The sequence below is a fragment of the Nuphar pumila genome, chromosome 4, assembly GCF_984573655.1.
Source record: "Nuphar pumila chromosome 4, dmNupPumi1.hap1.1, whole genome shotgun sequence".
Lineage (NCBI taxonomy): Eukaryota > Viridiplantae > Streptophyta > Magnoliopsida > Nymphaeales > Nymphaeaceae > Nuphar > Nuphar pumila.
The window spans coordinates 126,412,713-126,438,501 of record NC_143252.1 but is presented as its reverse complement, the minus strand read 5'-3'; the positions used below and the strand labels follow the sequence as shown (position 1 = coordinate 126,438,501).

The 25,789-nt window shown below is 36.1% G+C and overlaps 1 long non-coding RNA gene across 2 annotated transcripts; it reads right to left on the bottom strand.

The window, feature by feature from the left end:
- Positions 1-23,119: 23,119 nt before the first annotated feature.
- Positions 23,120-24,496, bottom strand: LOC149840960 (uncharacterized). Of its 2 annotated transcripts, none has more exons than XR_016431418.1 (3): positions 24,100-24,496; positions 23,841-23,988; positions 23,120-23,485 (listed from the first exon to the last, which is right to left on the bottom strand). It is a non-coding gene; the product is annotated as an uncharacterized LOC149840960 (long non-coding RNA). The 2 variants fall into 2 exon arrangements; XR_016431419.1 differs by having other exon boundaries at positions 24,147-24,496.
- Positions 24,497-25,789: the final 1,293 nt, after the last annotated feature.

Sequence of the window (25,789 nt, the reverse complement as noted above, 5' to 3'; positions counted from 1 at the left end):
TATGTTGATTTCTCATATAAGGATAGATTCGTCTTTTTACACTACCAACATAAGGTTGGGTTTGTCGATGTCTTGTTGCTTAAATCATATTGTGTCATCAACATTTTCACAATTGTGCTTGTTGACGACAATTTCGGTGTACGTGAAATTGACATCATGAATACCTTATCAATGTTTTCTCACACAGGGGTACGTTTGTCTTTCTATCCTGCCTCACTGTAGCCAACATATTTTTCTTATTTCACCTAGTCAATCACTAACTAGAGCGATCACCAAAAGATTTGTTCTCGAACATCAACCCCTATCATGTAGGTTTCCGATTTCTCGTACTGAACATTGTCACTCAAAGTTTCATATTTCATCTTGTTGAACACGGCATTATGAATGTCTTGCCGTTTTCTCACATAAGGGTAGGTTTGTCATTCCACCCTGCCATCATTTAGCTCACCTTTTTTTATTTCATAAGGCCAAGCTCTTATTGTAGCCATGACCAGAGTACCAGTCATTGAACATCTTATCTTGTGATTCACACTTCTACACGATCTTGCTGAACACGAAAACATGTATGCATCAACATACATATCTATTCCAAGGGTAGTCTTATCTTCTTATACCTCCACTCTGTAGTCGTGGTATTTATATCTTTTCGCAGACCCTTTTCTCTTCAAATTATTATAAGAGAACTTGTTGGAGTAAAAAGTAACACTCAATTCGCATTACCAAATTAAAGTATGCTCAAAACCCACATGGTTTATGTTGTTAGAGCTTCATTGATTAAAACTAACAGAACATTATATCTTGTCACAAAATTTCAGATTTTGTCAACAGAATAGCGTGCCTTGTCACACAATTTCACATTCCGTCTTGTTGAAAATGACATCATGAATACCCTATTATTGTTTTCTCACACATGGATACCTTTGTTTTTCTATCACGCCTTCGAGTATCCACCTTATTTCTCTCGTTTCGCCTGATCAATCACTAACAGCAGCCATCACCATAATACTTGTTTTCGAACACCATCTCTTATTATTCACACTTTTACGCTTTATCTTGTTGAAAATGATGACACGCAATACATGTTGCGTTGTTATTGTGTTGTCATATCGGGATATGTTTGTCTTCTTACCAAACCAACATGTAGTTGTCCAATTTCTCTAATTTCATCGGGTCAATCTCTAACAATATCAAACAACCACGTAATTGTTGTTTAACATTATATCGTGTCATCAACATTTTCAAACAGGTTCTTACTGACCACAACACCATGTATACGTCAAAATAGAAATCTACTTTTGGGGTAGTTTTGTCTTTTTCCCAAACAATCGTGTAGTCTTTGTTAGAGACGACAGACCCTGGAGGTTCGCAAATGATAATTAAAGTTTGGGGAAAACCCACAAACATTATATAGTTAATGTTTTAAGGATAACAACTAATTGAACATCCTATTTTGAGAGTCACAGCTTCATATTCTATCTTGTTGAAGATAGAATTATGAATGTTTTATTGTTGTTTTCTCATGTAAGGGTAGGTTTGTTTTTATACCCCACCATCGTGTAGATCTCTTATTTCTCTTATTTCATATGGTCATCATTTCATTGTAGTCCTCATGAGAGTACTAGTTGTTGAACATCATACCTTGTGATTCAGATTTTCACATGATCTTGTTGAACATGACACCATGTATACATCAACATATATATCTATTTCAAGGGTAGTTTTGTCTTCCGACCCCTCCACTTTATAGTCGTGGTATTTATATCTTTCTGCGGACCGTCTACTCATAAAACTTATTATAAAAGTGCTTGTTGTAGTCGATAGTCTCACTCAATTCGCACTAGGAGATTAAAGTATGTTCAAAACGCACATGGGTTATGTCGTTAGAGTTTTTTTTTATTATAACTAACAGAACATTGTTTTGTGTCACACAATTTCACATTCGTCAATAGAACATCGTGTCTTGTCGCACACAATTTCATATTTTGTCTTGTTGAGGATCATATCATCAATACCCCATCATTGTTTTCTCATATAAGGGTACATTTGTCTTTCTACACCGCATTCGTGTAGCCACCTTATTTCTCTCATTTCGCCTGGTCAATCGCTAACAGCAGCCATCACCAAAATACTTGTTCTCGAACTTCATCTCCAATCATTTACACTTTTATGCTTTATTTTGTTGAACATGGCATCATATAAACATCAACATCCTTTTTGAATTTGGGTGTATTGTATTTTTACCCCACCAGTTTATAGACTTGCTATTTATCACTTTTTGCATACTAGGCATCAATAAAAGTACTCGTTGGAAATGATCGCATCAAAATTAAAGTATCGTGAATACCCACATGCATTATATTGTTAAAGTGTCAAGTTATAGGTAACTGAACATCGTACCTTGTCAATGACACTTCCACATTTCACCATGTTATACATGGGATTATGAATGCCTTCCTTAATGTTTTGTCAAACACGGATAGGTTTGTCTTTTTACCCTGCCATCATGTACTTTTCCAATTTCTCTGATTTCATGTGATCAAGCTCTAACAATATTCATCACCAACATGTACTTGAAGGATAGATTGGTCTTTTTACACTCACTATCGTGAAGTCCATGTTGGAGACGATAGAAACGCCTAGTTCGCTAATGATAATTAAAGTTTAGTGAAAACCCACAAACATTATATAGTTAAAGAATTAAGGACAATAACTAAATGAACATCGTATCTTGTCAAACAGGGACAGGTTTGTGTTTTATCCTGGCACCATGTACCATTCTAATTTCGCTCAATTGATTTGGTCAAACTCTAACAATATCAATCACCAACGTATGTGTTGGTCAACATCATATCGTGCCATCCATATTTTAAAACTTTTTCTTGTTGACCACAACGCCTTGTACACCCCGACATAGATATCTACTTCAAGGGAAATTTTCGGTTTTTTCCCCCACCATCGTGAAGTCCTTGTTCAAGACAATAGACCTGCTTAGTTCGCTAATGATAATTAATGTTGGTGAAAACCCACAAACATCGTATAGTTAGAGTTAGAACGACAATAAGTAATTGAACATCGTATCTTGTCACTCACACTTTCATATTCCATCTGGTTGAAGATTGCGCTATGAATAGCTTTATGTTGATTTCTAATATAAGAATAGGTTTGTCTTATCACACTACCACCATAAGGTTAGGTTTGTCAATGCCTTGTTGCTTAAAATCATATTGTGTCATCAACATTTTCACAATTGTTCTTGTTGCCGACAATTTTGGTTGTGGTGAAGATGACATCATAAATACCCTATCACAGTTTTCTCACAAAGGGGTACGTTTGTATTTCTATCCCACCTTCGTGTAGCCAACTTATTTCTCTGATTTCACCTAGTCAATCACCAACTACAACGATTACCAAAAGATTTGTTCTCGAACATCATCCCCTATCATGTAGGTTTCCAATTTCTCTTACTGAATATTGTCACTCACAGTTTCATATTTCATCCTGTTGAAGATGGCATTATGAATGTCTTATTGCTTTCTCACATAAGGGTAGGTTTGTTATTCTACCCTGCCATTGAGTAGCTCTCCTACTTTTTTTATTTGATATGGTCAAGCTCTTGTTGTAGCCATCACCAGAGTACTAGCCGTTGAACATATTTTCTTGAGATACACACTTCCAATGAACATCTTATCTTGTGATTCACACTTCCACACGATCTTGTTGAACACGACACCAAGTATGCATCAACATACAAATTTATTTCAGGGGTAGTTTTGTCTTCCTATACCTCCACTCTGTAATCGTGGTATTTATATATTTTCGCAGACCCTTTTCTTGTGCAACTTATTATAAAAGTACTTGTAAGAATCGAATGTCACACACAATTCACATTACCAAATTAATGTATCCTCAAAACCCACATGGTTTATGTTGTTAGAGTTTCATTGATTATAACTAACAGAACATTGTGTCTTGTCACACAATTTCAGATTTCATCCATAGAACACCATGTCTTGTCAGTTGTCACACACAATTTCACATTCTGTCTTGTTGAAGATGACATCATGAATGCCCTATTATTGTTTTTCCATGTAGGGGTACGTTTGTCTTTCTAGCCTACCTTCATGTAGCTACCTTATTTCTCTCGCTTCGCCCGGTTAATCACTAACAACAGCCATCACCAAAATACTTGTTTTTGAACATCATATCCTATCATTCACACTTTTACGCTTTATCTTGTTGAACATGACGTCAACCAAAAATTGTTGCCTTGTTATTGTGTTGTCATACCGGGATAGCTTTGTCTTCTTACCCTGCTAACATGTAGCTTTCAAATTTCTCTAATTTCATCGGGTCAATCTATAACAATATCCAACAACCACGTAATTGTTGTTTAACATTATATCGTGTCATCCACATTTTCAAACTGGTTCTTACTGACCACAACACCATGTATACATCAAAATAGAAATCTGCTTTTAGGGTAGTTTTGTCTTTTTGCCCAAACCATCATGTAGTCTTTATTAGAGACGAGAGACCCTAGAGGTTCGCTAATGATAATTAAAGTTTGGTGAAAACCCACAAACATTAAGGATAATAACTAATTGAGCATCCTATCTTGAGACTCACATCTTTATTTTCCATCTTCTTGAAGATATAATTATGAATGTTTTTTTGTTCTTTTCTCATGTAAGGGTAGGTTTGTTTTTATACCCCACCATCGTGTAGATCTCTTATTTTTCTTATTTCATATGGCCAGCATCTTATTGTAGTCCTCATGAGAGTACTAGTTGTTAAACATCATACCTTGTGATTTAGATTTTCACATGATCTTGTTGAACACGACACCATGTATACATCAACATATATATCCATTTCAAGCGTAGTTTTGTCTTCCTACCCCTCCACTTTATAGTCATGGTATTTATATCTTTCTACGGACCGTTTACTCATAAAACTTATTATAAAAGTACTTGTTGTAGTCAAAAGTCTCACTCAATTCACACTACCAGATTAAAGTAAGTTCAAAACCCACATAGTTTATATTGTAAGAGTTTCATTGATTATAACTAACAGAACATTGTTTCGTGTCACATACAATTTCATATTCCGTCAATAGAACATCGTGTCTTGTCACACACAATTTCACACTTTGTCTTATTGAACATGATATCATCAATACACTATCATTGTTTTCTCATATAAGAGTATGTTTGTCTTTCTACATCGCATTCGTGTTGCCACCTTATTTCTCTCATTTCGCCCAATTAATCACTAACAGCAGCCATCACCATAATACTTTTTCTTGAACATCATCTCCTACCATTCATACTTTTACGCTTTATCTTGTTGAACATGGCGTCATATAAACATGAGCATCATTTTTCAGCTCGAGGCAGTTTTGTATTTTTACCCCACCGGTGTGTAGACTTGCTATTTATCACTTTTTGCATACTAGCCATCAATAAAAGTACTCGTTGGAAATCATAGCATCAAAATTAAAGTATCGCGAATACCCACATGCGTTATATTGCTAAAGTTTCAAGTTATAGGTAATTGAACATCGTACCTTGTCAACGACACTTCCAAATTTCATCTTGTTGTACATAAGATTATGAATGCCTACCTTAATGTTTTGTCATACAAGGATAGGTTTGTCTTTTTACCCTGCCATCATGTACTTTTTCAATTTCTCTTATTTCATGTGATCAATCTCTAACAATATTCATCACCAACGTACGCGTTGCATAACATCATATCGTGTAATCCACATTTTCAAACTTGTTCTTGTTGACAACAATGCCTTGTATACATCGAAATAGATATCTACTTGAGGGATAGTTTTGTCTTTTTAAACTCACTATCGTGAAGTCCTTGTTGAAGACGATAGAAACGCCTAGTTCGCTAATGATAATTAAAATTTGGTGAAAACCCAAAAATATCGTTTAGTTAAAGTCACTAGGATAAAAAGTAATTGATCATCGTATCTTGTCACACAGTTTCAAATTTCATCTTGTTGAAGAAGGTATTATGGATGTCTTGTTGTTTTCTCACGTAAGGGTAGGTTCGTCTTTCTACCCCGCCATCGTGTTGCTCTCCTATTTTACTTATTTCATATGCACAAATCATACCTTGTGATTCAGATTTTAACATGATCTTGTTGAACACGACACCAAGTATACATCAACATATATATCTATTTCAAGGGTAGTTTTGTCATCCAACCCCTCCGCTTTATAGTCATGGTATTTATATCTTTCTGCGGACCGTTTACTCATAAAACTTATTATAAAAGTACATTTTGTAGTCGAAAGTCTCACTCAATTCGCACTGCCAAATTAATGTATGTTCAAAACCCACATGGGTTATGTTGTTAGAGTTTTTTTTTATTATAACTCACAATCATTGTTTTCTCATATAAGGGTATGTTTGTCTTTCTACACCGCATTCGTGTAGCCACCTTATTTCTCTCATTTCACCTGGTCAGTCGCTAACAGCAGCCATCACCAAACTACTTGTTCTCGAACTTGATCTCCAATCATTTACACTTTTACGCTTTATCTTGTTGAACATGGCATCATATAAACATCAACATCGTTTTTGAATTTGGGTGTATTCTATTTTTACCCCACCAGTTTATAGACTTGCTATTTATCACTTTTTGCATACTAGCCATCAATAAAAGTACTCGTTGGAAATGATCGCATCAAAATTAAAGTATCGTGAATACCCACATGCATTATAGGTAACTGAACATCATACCTTGTCAATGACAGTTCCACATTTCATCTTGTTGTACATGGGATTATGAATGCCTTCCTTAATGTTTTGTCATACATAGATAGGTTTGTCTTTTTACCCTTACATCATGTACTTTTCCAATTTCTCTGATTTCATGTGATCAATCTCTAACAATATTCATCACCAACATACGTGTTGCATAACATCATATCGTGTAATCCACATTTTCAAACTTGTTCTTGTTGACAACAATGCCTTGTATACTTCGAAATAGATATCCACTTGAGGGATAGATTGGTCTTTTTACACTCACTATCGTGAAGTTCTTGTTGAAGACGATAGAAACACCTAGTTCGCTAATGATAATTAAAATTTGGTGAAAACCCACAAAGATCGTTTAGTTAAAGTCACTAGGATAATAAGTAATCGATCATCGTATCTTGTCACACATTTTCATATTCCATCTAGTTGGAGAGCACTACGAATGACTCGTTATTTTTTCATGTAACGATAGGTTTGTCTTTTTACACCACCACCATAAGGGTAGGTTTGTCTTCCTACACCACCAATGATCTTGTTGGTTAATATCATATTGTGTCATCCACATTTTCAAACTTGTTCTTGTTGATCACAACACCGTGTATACATCGACACAGAAATCAAATTCAGGTGTAGTTTTATCTTTTTACCCTGACCAGCGTATAGCCCTTGTTGGAGACGAGAGACCCGCTAGGTTCGCTAATGATAATTAAAGTTTAGTGAAAACCCACAAACATTATATAGTTAAAGAATTAAGGACAATAACTAAATGAACATCGTATCTTGTCACTCAGAGTTTCATATTCCATCTTATTGAACATGGCATTATGAATGTCTTGTTTTCTCAAGTTAGGGTAGCTTTGTCTTTCTACGCCGTCATCGTGTTGCTCTCCTATTTTTCTTATTTCATATGGACAAGCTCTTATTTTAGCCATCACGAGAGTACTAATTGTTGAACATCTTATCTTTTCATTCACACTTCCACACCATTGTGTTCAACACGACACCATCTATGCATCAAAACAAATATTTATTTCACGGGTAGTTTTGTCTTCCTACCCCCAAAACACTGCATACGTGGTATTTATATCTTTACGCAGACCCTTTTCTCAGGCAACTTATAATAAAAGTACTTGTTGGAGTCTCAAGTCCCACTCAATTCGGATTACCAAATTAAAATATGGTCAAAACCCAAAAGTGTTATGTAGTTAGAGTTTCATTAATTACAACTAACAGAACAATGTGTCTTGTCACACACAATCTCACATTTTGACAACAGAACATCGTATCTTGTCATATACAATTTCACATTACGTTTTTTTCAAGATCACATCATGAATACCCTATCATTGTTTTCTCACAAAGGGGTACGTTTGTCTGTCTACCCCGCCTTCGTGCAACCACCATATTTTTCTCATTTCACCTGGTCAATCACCAACATCACCAAAATACTTGTTCACGAATATCATCACCAATCATTCACAATTTTACGCCTTATATTGTTGAACATGGCATCATGTAAACATCAACATCCTTTTTCAGTTCGGGGCTGGTTCTGTGTTTCTACCCCACCGATGCGTAGGCTTGTTATTTATTACTTTTCGCATGTTTTTTCGCAGATTAGTCATAAATAAAAGTACTCGTTGAAAACGATCGCAACAAAATTAAAGTATGGAGAATACCCAAACGCATTATATTATTCGAGTTTCAAGTTATAGTAACTGAACATCGTACCTTGTCAATGACACTTTCACATTTCATCTTGTTGTACATGGGATTATGAATGCCCTTCTTATTGTTTTGTCATAGAGGGATCGATTTGTCTTTTTACCCTCCCACCGTGTACTTTTCTAATTTCTCTCATTTCATCTCTACCAATATTCATCACCAACGTACGTGTTGCTGAACAACATATCGTGTCATGGACATTTTCAAACTTTTTGTTGTTAAAGTTTCAATGATTATAACTATCAGAACACTGTCGTGTCATACACAATTTCATATTCTGTCAACAAAACATTGTCTTATCACACACAATTTCACATTTCGTCTTCTTGAAAATGACATCATGAATGCCCTACCATTGTTTTCTAACACAGGGCTACGGTTGTCTTTCTACCCCGCCTTTCAGATAGATACCTTGTTTCTCTCGTTTCGACTGGTCAATCACTAACAACACCCATCACCAAAATACTTGTTCTCGAACATCCACTCATATCATTTACACTTTTACGCTTTATCTTGTTGAACATGGCGTCACCCAATAATTGTTAACTAGTTATTGTCTTGTCATACCGGGATAGGTTTGTCTTCTTACCCTACCATAGTATAGCTTTTCAATTTCTCTCATTTCATCTGGTCGATATCTAACAATATCCATCAACCACAAAATTGTTGCTTATCATTATATCGTGTCATCCACATTCTCAAACTTGTTCTTATTGACCACAACAATACGTATACATCGAAATAGAAATCTACTTCAGGGATAGTTTTGTCATTTTACCCCAACTATTGTTTAGTCCATGTTTGAGACGAGACCCTCGAGGTTTCACTAATAATAATTAAAGTTTGGTGAAAACCCACAAACATTATGTAGTTAAAGTGTTAAGGACAATAGCTAATTGAACATCCTATCTTGACACTCAGAGTTTCATATTCCATCTTGTTGAAGATTAGAATTAGGAATGTCTTGTTGTTTTCTCACATAGTCGTAAATTTGTCTTTCTACTCTGCCATCGTGTAGCTCTCTTATTTTTTTTATTTCATATGGTCAAGATCTTATTGTAGACAAGACCAGAGAAATAATCATTGAACATCCTATCGAGTGATTCACACTTTCTCACAATTTTGTTCAATACGACACCAAGTATACATCAACACACATGTATTTCACGGGTTGTTTTGTCTTCCCACCCCTCCACTATGTAGTCGTGGTATTTATATCTTTTCGCAGACCCTTTTCTCGTGCAACTTATTATAAAAGTACTTTCAAAGTCGAAAGCCGCACTCAATTCGCACTACAAGATTAAAGAATACTCAAAACCCACATGGGTTATGTTGTTAGAGTTTCATTGATTATAACTAACAGGACATCGTGCCTTGTCATACACATTTTCAAATTCCGTCATCAGAACATCCTGAGTTATCACACACAATTTTATATTCCGTCATGTTGAAGATGACATCATGAACACCCTATCATTGTTTTCTCACAAAGGGGTATGTTTGTGTTTCTACTCCCCCTTACTGTAGCCACCTTATTTCTCTCTTTTCGGCCGGTCAACCAACAACAACAACCATCAAACATCATCTCCTATCCATCCACACTTGTGCGTTTTATCTAGTTGAATATGGCGTCAAATAAACAACAACATCCTTTTTCAGTTCGGGGGTAGTATTGTGTTTCTACCCCACCGATGTGTAGACTTGCTATTTATTATTTTTCGCATACTAGCCATCAATAAAAGTACCGGTTGGAAACTATCACATCAAAATTAAAGTGTGGTGAATACCCACATGGGTTGTGTTGTTAAAGTTTAATTTATTATAACTAACAGAACATTGTGTCTTGCTGAAGATGATATCATGAATAGCCTATCATTGCTTTCTCACATAAGGGCATGTTTGTCTTTTTGCCCCAACTTCGTGTAGCCACCCTATTTGTCTCATTTCGCCGAATCAATCACCAACAACAGCCATCACCAAAATACATGTTCTCGAACATCATCTGCCATCACCACTTTATATTGTAAGAGTTTCAAGTTATAAGTAACTTAATATCGTACCTTGTCAATGATACTTCCACATTTCATCTTGTCATAAATGGCATTATGAATGCCTTTCTTATTGTTTTGTCATGCGAGGATAGGTTTGTCTTTTTACCCTGCCACCATGTACCTTTCCAATTTCTCTCATTTCATCCGGTCAATCTCTAACAATATCCATCACCAAACGTACGTCTTGCTTAACATCATGTCGTGTTATACACATTTTCAAACTTGTTCTTGGTGACCACAATACCTTGTATACATCGACATAGATATCTACTTCAGGGGTGGTATTTTCTTTTAAACCCCACCATCGTGAAGTCCTTAATGGAGAAGATAGACCTGCTTAGTTCGCTAATAATAATTAAAGTTCGGTAAAAACACCCAAACATTATATAGTTAGAGTAATAAGTAACTAAACATCGTATCTTGCACTCACACTTTCATATTTCATCTGATTGAAGATGGCAATATGAATGGCTTCCTGTTTTCTCATGTAAGGATAGGTTTGTCTTTTACAACACCACCATCAGGGTAGTTTGTCAATGTTCTTGTTGCTTCATATCATATTGTGTTATCAATATTCTCACACTTGTTCTTGTTGACCACAACGTGTATACATCGACATAGATATCTACTTCAAAGGTATTTTGTTTTTTAAACCCTAACATCTTGTAGTCTTTATTGGACACGAGAGACCCGCTAAGTTTGCTAATGATGTGAAAACTCACAAACATCATATAGATAGAGTTTCAAGTATAATAAGAAACTTAACATCATATCTTATCATTCACACTTTTATATTTCATATTGTTGAAGATGGCATTATGAGTAGCTTGTTGTTTTCTTACGTAAGGGTAGGTTTGTCATTTTACCCCACCACCCTATAGTTTTCCTATTTTTCTTATTTTATATGGTCACATAGTTATCAAAGACATTTGTATTTCATCTTATCGTAAATTGCATTATTAATGCACATTATTGTTTTTTTATACAGGGATAGGATTGTCATTTTACCCAGATGTCGTGTAGCACTCGCATTTCTCTCATTTCAGTTATTTAATCTCTAACAAAATCCACAACCAATGTACTTCTGGCTCAACAATATATAGTATCATCCACATTTTCACACTTGTTCTTGTTGACCACAACAACATGCATATATCGACATAGATATCTCTTCTAAGGGTAGTTTTACCATTTTACCCCTACCATCATGTAGTGCTCGTTGGAGATGAGAGACAGACTAAATTCATTAATGAAAATTAAAGCTTGGTGAAAATCCCCAAACATATTATATAGTTAGAGTTTAAAAGATAATAAATAACTTATCGTATCTTGTCACTCACACTTTCATATTTCATCTTGTTGGTTCAAAGATGGCATTATGAATGTGTTGTTTTCAAACATAATGATTGGTTAGTCATTTAACCCCGCCATCGCGTAGCTCTCCTATTTTTCTTATTTCATATGATCAACCTCTTATTGTAGTTATCACGAGAGTACTAGTCGTTGAACATCATACCATGTGATTCACACTTCCACATGATCATGTTGAACACGACTCCAATGAATATAGCAACATACATATCTAATTTCAAGGGGAGTTTTGTCTTCCAATCCCACCACTCTATACTCATGGTATTTATATATTTCTGCAAACCCTTCTCTCATGCAACTTATTATAAAAGTACTTGTTCGAGTCGAAAGTCCCACGAAATTGGCACCACCAAATTAAAGTATGTTAAAAACCCACATGCGGAAGGTAATTTGAGTTTCACTGATTATAATTAACAGAACATTGTGTCTTGTCATACACAATTTCAAATTTCGTCAATAGAACATCGTGTCTTTTAACAGACAATTTCACATTCTGTCTTGTTGAAGTTGATATCATGAATACCCTTTCATTGTTTTCTCACATAAGGTTAGGTTTGTCATTCTACCAAGCATTAGTGTAGCCACCTTATTTCTCTCATTTCGCTAGGTCAATCACTAACACCCACCATCAACAAAATACTTGTTCTCGGACATCATCTCCTATCATTCACACTTTTATGCTTTATCTTGTTGAACATGGCATCATGTAAACATCAACATCGTTTTACAGTTCGGGGGTAGTTTTGTATTTTTACCCCACTGGTGTATAGACTTGTTTATCACTTTTTGCATGTTTTTTTGCATACTAGTCATCAATAAGAGTACTCGTTGGAAACAATCGCATCAAAATTAAGGTATGGTGAATACCCACGCGTTATATTGTTAAACTTTCAGGTTATAACTTAACATGGTTTCTTGTCAATGACACTTCCATATTTCATCTTGTGGTACATGGCATTATAAATGCCTTATTGTTTTGTCATACAAGAATGGGTTTGTGTTTTTACCTTGCCACCGTTTACCTTTCTAATTTCCCTCAATTTATTTGGTTAATCTCTAACAATATCCATCACAAACGTAAGTGTTGGTTAACATCATATCGTGCAATCTACATTTTCAAACTTGTTCTTGTTGACCACAATGCCTTTTATACCTCGACATAGATATCTACTTCAAGGGTAGTTTTCGCTTTTTACCCCCACCATCGTGAAGTCCTTGTTATTAGAGACAATAGACCTGCTTAGTTCGCTAATGATAACTAAAGTTTGGTGAAAACCCACAAACATCGTATAGTTAGAGTTACAACGATCATAAGTAACTGAACATTGTATCTTGTCACTCACACTTTCATATTCCACCTGGTTGAAGATGGCATTATAAATGGATTTATGTTGATTTCTTATATAAGGATAGATTCGTCTTTTTACACTACCAACATAAGGTTGGGTTTGTCGATGTCTAGTTGCTTAAATCATATTGTGTCATCAACATTTTCACAATTGTTCTTGTTGACGACAATTTCGGTGTTCGTGAAATTGACATCATGAATACCTTATCAATGTTTTCTCGCACAGGGGTACGTTTGTCTTTCTACCCTGCCTCGGTGTAGCCAACTTATTTTTCTTATTTCACCTAGTCAGTCACTCACAGTTTCATATTTCATCTTTTTGAAGATGGCAATATGAATGTCTAGTCGTTTTCTCACATAAGGATAGGTTTGCCATTCTACCCTGCCATCGTTTAGCTCACCTATTTTTTTTATTTCATAAGGCCAAGCTCTTATTGTAGCCATGACCAGAGTACTAGCCGTTGACCATCTTATCTTGTGATTCACACTTCTACACGATCTTGCCGAACACGAAAACATCTATGCATCAACAGACATATCTATTTCAGGGGAAGTTTTATCTTCTTATACCTCCACTCTGTAGTCGTGGTATTTATATCTTTTCGCAGACCCTTTTCGCTTGCAACTTATTATAAGAGTACTTGTTGGAGTCAGAAGTCACACTCAATTCGCATTACCAAATTAAAGTATGCTCAAAACCCACATCGTTTATGTTGTTAGAGTTTCATTAATTAAAACTAACAGAACATTGTGTTTTGTCACAAACTTTTAGATTTTGTCAACAGAATATCGTGTCTTGTCACACAATTTCACATTCTGTCTTGTTGAAGATGACATCATGAATACCCTATTATTGTGTTCTCACACATGGATACCTTTGTTTTTCTATCACGCCTTCGAGTATCCACCTTATTTCTCTCGTTTCGCCTGATCAATCACTAACAGCAGCCATCACCATAATACTTGTTTTCGAACACCATCTCTTATCGCTCACACCTTTACGCTTTATCTTGTTGAAAATGATGACACACAATACATGTTGCCTTGTTATTGTGTTGTCACATCGGGATATGTTTGTCTTCTTACCAAACCAACATGTAGCTTTCCAATTTCTCTAATTTCATCGGGTCAATCTCTAACAATATCCAACAATCACGTAATTGTTGTTTAACATTATATTGTGTCATCAACATTTTCAAACGGGTTCTTACTAACCACAACACCATGTATACGTCAAAATAGAGATCTACTTTTGGGGTAGTTTTGTCTTTTTACGCAGACCATCGTGTAGTCCTTGTTGGAGACGAGAGACCCTAGAGGTTCGCTAACGATAATTAAAATTCTGTGAAAACCCACAAACATTATATAGTTAATGTGTGTGGCAATAATAACTAATTGAACATCCTATCTTGACACTCACAACTTCATATTTCATCATGTTAAGATAGAATTATGAAAGTATTATTGTTGTTTTCTCATGTAAGGGTAGGTTTGTCTTTATACCCCGCCATCGTGTCGATCTTTTATTTTTCTTATTTTATATGGTCATCCTCTTATTGTAGTCATCACGAGAGTACTAAATGTTGAACATCATACCTTGTGATTCATACTTCAATATGATATTGTTGAATACAACACCATGTATACATCAGCATAGATATCTATTTTAAGGGTAGCTTTGTCTTCCTACCCCTCCACTTTGTAGTCGTGGTATTTATATCTTTCTGCAGACCCTTTTGTCTTGAAACGTATTACAAAAGTACTTGTTGAAGTCGAAAGTCCAACTCAATTCGCACTACCAGATTAAAGTATGGTCAAAACCCATATGGGTTATTTTGATAGAGTTGCATTGATTATAACAAACAGAACATTGTTTCTTGTTACACACAATTTCATGTTCCATTAACAGAACATCGTGTCTAGTCACACACAATTTAATATTTTGTCTTGTTAAAGATAACATCATGAATACCCTATCATTGTTTTCTCACCTAAGAGTCGGTTTGTCTTTCAACCTCGCATTCATGTAGCCACCTTATTTCTCTCATTTCGCCCGATTAATCACTAACAACAGCCATCACCATAATACGTGTTCTTGAACATCATCTCCTACCATTCACACTTTTACGCTTTATCTTGTTAAACATGGCGCCATATAAACATGAGCATCCTTTTTCAGTTCGGGGTAGTTTTATGTTTTTACCCCACCGGTGAGTAGACTTGCTATTTATCACTTTTTGCATACTAGCCATCAATAAAAGTACTCATAAAAAATGATCGCATCAAAATTAAAGTATAGTGAATACCCACATGGGTTATATTGCTAAAGTTTCAAGTAATAGGTAATCATACCTTGTCAATGACACTTCTATATTTCATATTGCTTTACATGGGATTATGAATGTCTTTCTTATTGTTTTGTCATATAGGGATAGGTTTGTCTTTTTACCCTACCACCAGGTACTTTTCCAATTTCTCTCATTTCATCTTATAAATTTATAACAATATTCATCACCAACGTACATGTTGCTTAACATCATATCGTGTCACCCAAATTTTAAAACTTGTTCTTATTGACCACAATGCCTTGTATACATCGAAATAGATATCTACTTGAGGGGTAGTTTTGTCCTTTTTACCCTCACTATTGTGAAGTCCTTGTTGGAGACGATAGACCCGCTTAGTTCGCTAATGATAATTAAAATTTGGTAAAAACCCACAAACAAGGTTTAGTTAGAGTTAGAAGGATAATAAGTAGTTGAACATCGTATCTTATCACACAATTTCATATTCCATCTGGGTAAAGATGGCACTATGAATGACTTGTTATTTTTTCAAGTGGTGATAGGTTTGTATGTTACACCACCACCATAAGGTTAGGATTGTCTTTCTATACCACCAATGTTCTTGTTGGTTAATATTATATTGTGTCATCAACATTTTCAAACTTGTTCTTGTCATCACGAAAATACTTATTCTCGAACATTATCTCCTATCATTCACACTTTTACGCTTTATCTTGTTAAACATGGCGTCATATAAACATCAACATCCTTTTTGAGTTTGGGTGTAGTTTTGTGTTTTTACCCCACCGGTGTGTACACTTGCTATATATCACTTTTGCACACTAACCATCAATAAAAGTACTCCGTGGAAACGATCACATCAAAATTAAAGTATGGTGAATACCCACATGCGTTATATTGTTAAAGTTTCAAGTTATAGGAAACTGAACGTCGTACCTTGTCAATGACACTTCCACCTTTCATCTTGTTGTTCATGAGATTATTAATGTCTTATTGTTTTGTCGTACATGGAGAGGTTTGCCTTTTTACCCTGCCAACGTGTACTTTTCCAATTTCTCTCATTTCATCTGGTCAATCTCTAACAATGTTCATCACCAACGTATGTGTTGCTTAACATCATATCGTGTCATCCACATTTTCAAACATCTTGCTGACTGCAATGCCTGGTATACATCAAAATAAATATCTACTTGAGGGGTAGTTTTGTCTTTTTACCCTCACTATTATGAAGTCCTTTTGGAGACAATAGACTCGCTTAGTTCCCTAATGATAATTAAAATTTGGAGAAAACCCACAAACATCGTTTAGTTAGATTTATAAGGATAATAAGTAATTGAACATCGTATCTTGTCACACATTTTCATATTTCATCTGGTTGAAGATGGCACTATGAATAACTTGTTATTTTTTCAAGTGATGATAGGTTTGTCTTTTACACCACCACCATAAGGGTAGGATTGTCTTTCCACACGACCAATGTTCTTGTTGGTTAATATTATATTGTGTCATCAACATTTTCAAACTTGTTCTTGTTGACCATAATAGCATTGACACATCGTCACAGAAATCATATTCAGGGGTAGTTTTGTCTTTTTACCCAGACCATCGTATAGTCCTTGTCGAAGACGAGACATCAACTAGGTTCGCTAATGATAATTAAAGTTTAGTTAAAACTTACAAACATTATATCGTTAAAGTTTCAAGGACAATACCTAAATGAACATCGTATCTTGTCACTCACAGTTTGATAATCCATCTTGTTGAAGATGGCATTATGAATGTCTTGTTGTTTTCTCATGTAAGGGTTACGCTTGTCTTTCTACCCCGGCATCATGTAGCCACCTTATTTCTCTCATTCTGCCTGATCAATCACCATCAGCAGCCATCACCGAAATGCTTATTCTCGAATATCATCTTCTATCATTCACACTTTTAAGCTTTACCTTGTTGAACATGGCGTCATGTAAACCAGCATCATTTTTCTGTTCTGGGTTAGTTTTCTGTTTTAATCACACTGATGTGTGGACTTGCCATCTATTACTTTTTGCATGTTTTTCACATACTAGACATCAATAAAAGTACTCGTTGGAAACAATCGCATCAAAATTAAAGTATGGTGAATACCCACATGGGTTATCTTGTTAGCATTTCATTGATTATAACTAAAAAAACATTGTGTCTCGTCACACAATTTCACATTCAATCAACATAACAGTGTGTCTTATCACACACTCTTTCACATTCCGCCTTGCTGAAATGACATCAAGAATACCCTACAATTGTTTTCTCACATAGGGGTATGTTTGTCTTTCTACCCCGTCTTCGTGTAGCCACCTTATTTTTCTCATTACAACTGGTCAATCACCAACAGCAGCAATCACCAAAATACTTGTTCTCAAACATCATCTCCTATCATTCACACTTTTACGCTTTATATTGTTGAACATGGGGTCATGTAAACATCAATATCCTTTTTAGGTTCGAGGGTGGTTTTGGGTTTTTACCTCACCGATATGTAGACTTATTACTTTTCGCATATTTTTTCGCAAACTAACCATCAACAAAAGTACTGGTTAGAAACGATCGCAACAAAATTAAAGTATGGTGAATTCCCACATGTGTTATATTGTTAGAGTTTCAAGTTATTGGTAACTGAACATCGTACCTGGTCAATGACACTTCCACATTTCATCTTGTTGTACATGGAATTATGAATAACTTTCTTATTGTTATGTCATACAGGGATAGGTTTGTCTTTTTACCCTGCCACCGTATGCTTTTTCAAATTCTCTCATTTCATCTAAACAATCTCTAACAATATTCATCACCAACATACGTCTTGCTTAACATCACATCGTGTCATCCACATTTTCAAACTTGTTCTTGTTGATCATAATGCGTTATATACATCGAAATAGATATCTACTTGAGGGGTACTTTTGTCTTTTTACCTTCACTATCGTGAAGTCCTTGTTGGAGACAATAGACCCGCTTAGTTCTCTAATGATAATTAAAATTTGGTGAAAACCCACAAACATCGTTTAGTTGGAGTTTCAAGGATAATAAGTAATTGAACATCGTACCTTGCCACATATTTTCATATTTGATCTCGTTGAAGACGGCACTAAGAAGAACTTGTTATTTTTTCATGTAACGATGGGTTAGTCTTTTTACACCATGACCATAAGGGTAGGTTTGTCTTTCTACACCACCAATGTTCTTGTTGGTTAATATCATATTGTGTCATCCACATTTTCAAACATGTTCTTGTTGACCACAACACCATGTATACATCGACATAGAAATCAAATTCAGGGGTAGTGTTGTCTTTTTACCCCGACCATCGTATAGTCCTTGTTGGAGACGAGAGACCCACTAGGTTCGCTAATAATAATTAAAGTTTAATGAAAATCTACAAATATTATATAGTTAAAGTTTTTAGGACAATAACTAAATGAATATCGTAGCTAATCACTCAATTTCATATTTCATCTTGTTGAAGATGGCAATAAGAATGTCTTGTTGTTTTCTCACGAAAGGGTATGTTTGTCTTTCTACCTAGCCATCGTGTAGCTATCCTATTTTTCTTATTTCATACGTACAAGTTGTTATTGTAGCTATCACGAGAGTACTAGCTGTTAAACATCTTATCTTGTGATTTACACTTCCACACCATCTTTTTGAACCCGGCACCATCTATGCATCAAAATACATATTTATTTCACGGGTAGTTTTGTCTTCCTACCCCAAAACTTTGTAGTCATTGTATTTATATCTTTTGGCAGACCCTTTTCTCATGCAACTTATAATAAAAGTATTTGTTGGAGTCGAAAATCAAAACTCAATTTGCATTACCAAATTAAAATATCCTCAAAACCCACGTATTATGTTGTTAGAGTTTCATTGATTATAACTACCAAAACATTGTCTTGTCATACACAATTTCACATTCCGTCAACAGAACATTGTGTCTTGTCCAGGGTTACCGGAAGCGCCTAGCTAAAAGGGGAAGCGCGCTTCGGAAGCGCGAAACGTCGCGCTTCCGAAGCGTGGGGGGAAGCGTCCCCCTTTTTTGGGAAGCGAAGTTCCCTTTAATGGGGGACGTGATTCCCTTTAATGGGGGACACGCTTCCCTTTAATAGGAAGCACGCTTCCCATCACGCTTCCCCCACGCTTCCCCTCGCTTCCTCCGTTTTTTTTTTCAATTTTTTTGTATTTTTTATTTATTTATTTTTTTGCTTCCCCCTCGCTTCCGAGACTCTTCCTAGGTCGCTTCCGAGACGCTTCCTAGGTCGCTTCCGAGATGCTTCCAAGGTCGCTTCCGAGACGCTTCCTAGGTCGCTTCTGAGATTCTTCCCGAATCGGTCCTAAGTGGTCCCACGCTTCCCCGCTTCCTAAAATTTTGAAAGTGCCTCGCTTCCCGCTCCCGCTTCCTCAACTGACAACCATGGTCTTGTCACACAATTTCACATTTTGTCTTGTTGAAGATGACATCATGAATACCCTATCATTGTTTTCTGACACAGGGCTACGTTTGTCTTACTACCCCGCCTTCATGTAGATACCTTATTTCTCTCGTTTCGCGCAGTCAATCACGAACAACAGCCATCAGCAAAATATTTGTTCTCGAACATCAATTCTCATCATTCACACTTTTACGCTTAATCTTGTTGAACATGGCGTCACCCAATAATTGTTGCCTTGTTAAAAGTACTTGTCATACCGGGATAGGTTTGTCTTCTTACCCTGCCGTGTAGCTTTCTAATTTCTCTCATTTCATAATGTCGAACTCTAACAATATCCATCAACCACGGAATTGTAGCATAACATTATATCATGTCATCCACATTTCAAACTTGTTCTTATTGACCACAACACCATGTATACATCAACATATAAATCAAATTCAGTAGTAGTTTTGTCGTATAGTGCTTGTGTACAAGAGACCCGCTAAGTTCGCTAATGATAATTAAAGTTTAGTGAAAACCCACAAACATTATATAGATAAAGTGTTAAAGACAATAACTACTTGAGCATCAAATAAACATCAGCATCATTTTTCAGTTCGGGGGTAGTTTTGTGTTTTTACCACACAGATGTGTAGACTTGCTATTTATTACTTTTCGCATGTTTTTTCGCATACTAGCCATCAATAAGAGTACTCGTTGAAAATGATCGCATCAAAATTAAGGTATGGTTAATACCCACATGGGATATTTTTCTCATTTTGTACGATAAATCTTTAAAAATGGCTATCACCAACATAGTTGTTGTTGAACATCATATTGTGTCATTCACACCTTTGCGCATGTTCTAATTGAACACAACACAGTGTACACACCGACATAGTTTTGTTTCTCATGGCTAGTTTTCTTTTTTTACCCCATAATTGTATAGGTGTACTACTTATAAAAGTACTTGTTGGATGAGGGGCAAAGAAAACACAATTAGTATTCTTAGAAATACTAAACAATGACTAAACATCAGTCAAAATCAAATTGCAGCCCTTTTAGATTCAGTGTAATAAATTGTATTGCTAACATTTCCAATAATCTTCTTTAGAAAACTAAGAATTGCAGTTTAACCATCCGCCTTGCCTCCATCACTTCCGACCCATAACAATCATTAACTGTAATGATATGATATTCTTCTACTCCAAATTGTCTTTATATCGGGCTAGAAAATATTTGATCAATAGATACCTATCGTTAAAAACAACTACATAATATTCTTCTACTCCAAGTAGTCCTCATATGGGGCTTGAAAATATCCAATCTACACAAATCCCTGCCTCTGACTAACAAAAACTTCCTACATCATGCACATGCTTTACTAGAATTGGAATTGGGGTACTGTGCAGATAGTCAAGGGCAACTAAAGATGACCTGCATGACCCTGGAGCATGAGTTGTAGCGGGCGTATGTGCATGGTATGTGGTGTTATGTATGTTTTGCTCTGTGCATAAGATCAACTTTCATTATATTTGAAATTTGATACTTTGGCAGCAACCAATCCTTGATAAAATGCACAACATATAAATCAGGAAAAAGCACCTTCTTTTTAACAAAGAAGTGAACTTAACTGTCATGAGCTGCGTATTTTACACGCTCATACAACTTCAGTTTCTTGGAAATGCCCAAGCATGTGTATTCTCATAGCAGGCAGAAAAATATTCTCTGCACATAATGACTGGCATCTCAGACATAATCAGCCAACTCAGCAACCACTAACCATGCAATCAAAATGATAACGTATAACCTGGTTTAGAGCAGGTCAAGCACAGAGCCAATTCAGACCGATCAAGCCTTAAGGCTACACACTCTTGCACGTAAAGCTACCAGATAAAAGGCACTTTGATTTGCTTTCTCAATCAGGCTTGCCAAATGGACATGCACCAGACACTATTATAACAGATAATACCATGAGAATGGTAACGACCCTTCAGCTGATAGCAGTTTTACTGACCATGATATCACATTCAATCCAATAAATATCATTCTTAGTATAGATAAATAGAACATTTGATAAAGGCACTCATAATAGTGTAATAAAATGAAGTTAGACAATGATGTGTTAAACACTAGGTAGAGAATTTGATCTCCAATGACCAAAATTTTCAGAAAAAAACCTGATAAGCTTTCCTGTTTAAGAAAATCAAGTTTAAGAGGCAAGGGTAAACTATAAACAACCCAATAAAATCATGTTAAACATAGATTGAATCAAAAGATTCCAATAGCATGCATGTGAATAAGCAATTCTGCAGAACCCAGTAAATTCTAATTCAAAAAGGAAACTAATTTTGAGTTTCACTGACATACCAACTGGTGCTAATAAGGAATAGTGTGAAACTTACTACCATTTCGGCCATTTCGGCATGCATTTCACAGCCTAGTTGTCATATTGTATGACTGCATAAAGATCGCTTGTTCCTGGAAATTTTGTATCAGTAAGTGGCATTATTTTCAAAATGGAACATTACTGGAACTGCCAGTGAGTGTAAAAAATGCATTTGTTAGAAACTATTTTCACATGATAGCTTTTTCTTGAGAAAAAACATTATATAGCCCAGAGCCACCCAGAACTTCCATATAAATTGGTCAAAAAGACTGTGACCAAAAAGCCTCACCCAAACAGTGTTAATGGCTTATTCTTTTCTAATGATCAAGAGATGAACCAGAATTTACAAACCCATATTTCAATCTCACATGGCTAAAATGCCTAGGGTTAGCTAACCACACCAAACAAGGATTCAGACAAAAATACAAAAAATATAATAAAGATAATGACACATACATACATACATACGTGGATACATACATGCATACATACACATATATACATATATATACAAACTCCACATGAGGCCATGATAAAAAGAAACGAGCATCTCATCTTCATGACCATGCAAAGGTGTCTGAGTGCCTTACTGAAGTTACCCTAGATGGCAAAGATTCCTTTTCATCTTCTATCACTCCATCCAAAGTGATTTTCTATGTCCAAAGACCGAGTAGGTGTTAATGTGCATTGTGGTAGATAATTCTATTTGTTTGGGATATCAAAATGCAGATGTTGACCCAGGTTAACTAGAAGGGCCCACTGTCTAGTTTGTCAGGATCATCGGGTTTCACAACAGTTTTAACACTTCTCATCCAATATTCACTCAAATTACTAACGCAATCATATTGGTCAACTCAAAATCAGTTTCAACATAAAAGAAAGATGGAAAACGTTTTAGACCAGTCTACATTCTCCAAATCCATTAGGCAGCAAACTCAGATTCAACAAAATGAATCAATAAAGATAAAGGAGAAAAGGAACCGACCTAAGGATCCATGGCAGGCAAATCCACACCCTTCTTCAAATTGATAAATAGCTGCCCATCATAAACCTCACGAAGGAACTGCCTGGTCAGATAAATATTTTGAAGGGTTAGAATCGACAAACAAGAAAGCATCCAAGACTATCTTAACAACTAAATGAATTTACAAAAGCGTGTCAACTTCACAGACAACACATACATCACTTAACCCAGAACTTCTTTGAAGAGAACATGCAAAATCTAAAACACAAAGAACCCTACAATTCACCAATGGAAACAACCTCGCTTGAGTACAAATCATTCCAAAAGAAGATCGAAACAATAGATCATGAATTTCCTACACGAATTCGACTACAATCAAGAAAGGCGTTTGGGGGTGCGTATGCTAAAAACAAATGGATCGGGAAAAAAGAAAATAACAAACGATCAAACCGTCTTACTCGGAGAGATACACCGTCTGGCACTCCGCTGCACCAATCTCACGCGTCCCCGCGTTCTCCTACCTCAACTTGGCACCAATCTCATGCGTCCCCGTGTCCTCCTGCCTCAACGAGCAAGAAACCACGCTGAGATCAAAACCATCGCACACTAGATCCACAAAAACCAAAACCGGAGTAAGAAAAAATGAAAATCGAAATAAAAAGGCAGGCAAACGCAGCTAAACTCATAAGCGGGCTCGTGTACGCTCAGAAGGCGAACCCAGAGAGAACGAAGAAGATGTTGAGATCAAACGGGACGCGATCGACCTCCCTCTCTGCACATTCCCAGGAATCCGCCGTCCGGTCGGGTTCCTTTCGCAAGAAGAAACACACCACGCAGCTCCGCAGCCTAGAATTCGCGTACAACGAAGGAGATCTAGAGACGAATCGCCTCGATTCGACGATCATCGCCGAGCTCTGAGCGTGGAGAGGGGAGCGGAAGGGAAGCAGAAGCCTCGCGGGAACGGAGACGAGAGTCGGCAGACGACGAAGGACGCAGACGGCGAGATTAGGGCTTCGAATGGACCAAGAATCTCAGATCGTCTCTGGTTCTCGAGGGGAAAGGGGGAGGACGACGATGCGCTCAGCGGGAGCTTCGAGAAACGTCGATGTTCTGGTTCTGGTTCTTGTTCTTGGATTAGAGAGTGAAAGAGCCAAGAGGTAACGCAACGAGTTTTAAATCTGGCTTGCGGATGGCGGTTGGCACTTGGCGGGAGTACTTGCTTAATAAAGGCTTTTAATTGGGCGGAATTTATAATTTTGTCATTATCAAGAAAACCCGTAATTGCGTATCGAGTACGCTTTAGGTGTAAACTCTGGTGCGGGTATGGATCGAATGAAATCGGTACTAATGTGGGTTGAAGAAAGCCTTTTTTAGGCCTGTCTCGGACGGATCCAATCAGATTTGGATCAGGACAGAAAATAATGGTGCTGAGCATAGTGACTAAACGCTTTTTTGGGTAAATATCGGCAGCCACTTTCTCGTGATAAAAATCAACTTTTCTTCCTTACATTTTTTGAAAAAAATGGTAATTTTTTTACTTAAAAATTAAAAGCGAGTTTTTTTTATTGCAAAGAATACCATATATGACAATTTTAGTTTATGGAGTTTTGATCATAAAATATTAGTCAGCCTCACAAATTTTTTATTGCAGAATTAGTAATTTAGTTTTTTCATGTCATTTCGTATTGTACAATTCTTTGGTTGTGCGGTCATTTACCTGAGGCGCAGGCGAGAAGAACTAAAAAATATTATGTGGCAATCAGAAATGACACATGTTAAAGCTATTAAAATAATATTAAAAAATAAAATTATGCATTCTTTTTATATTTATTACAAATAGCCAATTCAAGCCTTCAGCATATCGATTTTATGCGGATAAGAATACGCACTAGTACTGAACTCTTAACCCGTCCTGACCAATTGCTATTGAGCAACTATAAAAAAATATTTTAGCTATATAATGTTTGTGGGTTTTAACTAAGCTTTAACTATATAATGTTTGTGGGTTGAAATGCCTTGTATACATCAAAATACATATCCACGTGAGGGGTAGTTTTGCCTTTTTACACTGACTTTAGTGAAGTTTTTGTTGGAGATGATAGACCCGCTTAATTTGCTAATGATAATTCAAATTTGGTGAAAACCCAGAAACATCATTTAGTTAGAATTACAAGGATAATAAGTAATTGGACATCGTATCTTGTCACACATTTTCATATTCCATCTGGTTAAAGATGGCACTCTGAATGACTTGTTATTTTTTTAAGTAATGATAGGTATGTCTTTTACACCACCACCATAAGGGTAGGATTATCTTTCTACACCACCAATGTTCTTGTTGCTTAATATTATATTGTGTCATCCACATTTTCAAACTTGTTTTTGTTAACCACAACACCATTTATAC